The 1761-nt window shown below is 41.1% G+C and overlaps 1 long non-coding RNA gene across 1 annotated transcript; it reads left to right on the top strand.

Annotated features, from left to right (window-relative positions):
* Positions 1-339: 339 nt before the first annotated feature.
* Positions 340-1108, top strand: LOC139433905 (uncharacterized). The gene is made up of 3 exons (XR_011643300.1): positions 340-412; positions 802-862; positions 975-1108. It is a non-coding gene; the product is annotated as an uncharacterized lncRNA (long non-coding RNA).
* Positions 1109-1761: the final 653 nt, after the last annotated feature.

A 1761-nucleotide genomic window follows, 5' to 3' on the forward strand; every position in this document is an offset into this window, starting at 1 on the left:
AACAGCGCTGGAAAGAGCCAATAGAGCGAAATGAGCCATGGCTAAAATACAGGATCTGTTTGGTATTTTGAAAAAATATATATATTTATTAGTGCTGTCAAAATTATCGCATTAACGGCGGTAATTAATTTTTGGAATTAATTGCGTTAAAATATTTAACGCATTTAACGCATTTGCAGAATGGCCCGCCCCATACGTGCCACCAGTGGCAGCGCCAGCGTATGGCTGGGGTAGGCTACACCCAGAGCCATTTAATAGAAGAGTTACGACATCTCCGTTCACTCCAATGGACCACTTTTTTACAGCAATGGCGGATCGTGGAGCCTCTCAATCATTCCCCGGAAGTTAGCGCCAAGGCTGGCAGAGCTGTGGAGTTGCTGCATAATAGACCGTTCGTGACGGACTTTTAAAGGTAAGAAGAAGTTTAAAGATGTATATTGCGGATATTATCAGTACATCTGATTCAAATGAACATGTGTATTAAAGGATGTCAGTGGATTATCCCTAAATTAGTAGATTTAGGGAACGTTTACAGATAACAGATCAAGCTAGCATACCGAAGCAAGTTAGCAACACACGTTGAACAGCCTTTTAATTGTAAATTCCGTTCTCTCTATGTCATTTCGTCCAACATGTTGAATTAGAGAAGAGGGGCTTCTAAACGGGATTGTATGCGGGGGTGGAGGGAGTTAAATATTAGATAAATATAACTTTGGTGCGTGTAAGAGTGAGTGTTTTTAGCAGAGCCATATTGTGTCCTTGTGATTCTGTTGATTATTACCTGTCTGTATAATGTTACAGCACAGCTGATTTTGGATTGATGGCAAAGGGAGAGGGACTTAAGTGAGAGTGAAAACACAAGGTACGTTTAATACTACTGTTTTATATAAGTAAACACGTTATCTCCCCAAGGCAATAGGTGTGCTATATAGGTGTGTACAACCCTTTCTCCTGTCTGTTACTCCCTCTCTCAGCACAAGAACCAGAGGGGGGTTCAATGGAGCCTGAATACCTGCACTGAGACCCTCACCCTGCACCCTGAGTCTCAACTCTCAGTGTTTTTCAAGCCTTTCCCTGTTTTTTTGTATTAAACAAAACATTAAGCTTTCCCAATGGTGTGGTTTTCGTTTTGTGAAAAAGTGCAAATGCAGTGTTTGTATATAAATCACATATTTTGGTGCTGTTGGTCGTGAAATTGCTCCTGCTGACTTGAGCCAGCCATTTTTTCCTCCGCTCTGTGTCAGTGGGGAAGCCGTACATTCGTACTCCTTTCTCTGAGCGATTTGAGCATCCCAAGGCAGCACAGCAAACCATGGTGGCGACTAGGAGGCAGCACAGCAAACCATGGTGGCGACTAGGAGGCAGCACAGCAAACCAGGTCAACACGGAGGAAAAGGCACCGACAAACTGCATGATATGCTCTTCTATGTTTATTGAATTCCATGTATTTGCAATGGATGTTCCTAAAGCAACACATTTAACATCATCATCATATCCTGTCGGTCTCCTGTCCTTTCTGAAAGCCATAAAGACGACATTAGTCATTTAGATAACTTGTGTCCTCAATTACCAGGGGATTACTGAAACTACCATGAATTTAAGAAAATGGTAGAAATGAATCCAATCTGAATTTTAAAGCATTACTTTAGATCCCCTCCCTCTAAATGTATCAATAAACATTAGAAAGTGATGCTCCTGACTACCATACAAGTTTAAGAAGATAATATTGGTTTGAAAGAATTCAAAGCTATAAATAAACAG

The sequence above is a fragment of the Pseudochaenichthys georgianus genome, chromosome 5, assembly GCF_902827115.2.
Source record: "Pseudochaenichthys georgianus chromosome 5, fPseGeo1.2, whole genome shotgun sequence".
Lineage (NCBI taxonomy): Eukaryota > Metazoa > Chordata > Actinopteri > Perciformes > Channichthyidae > Pseudochaenichthys > Pseudochaenichthys georgianus.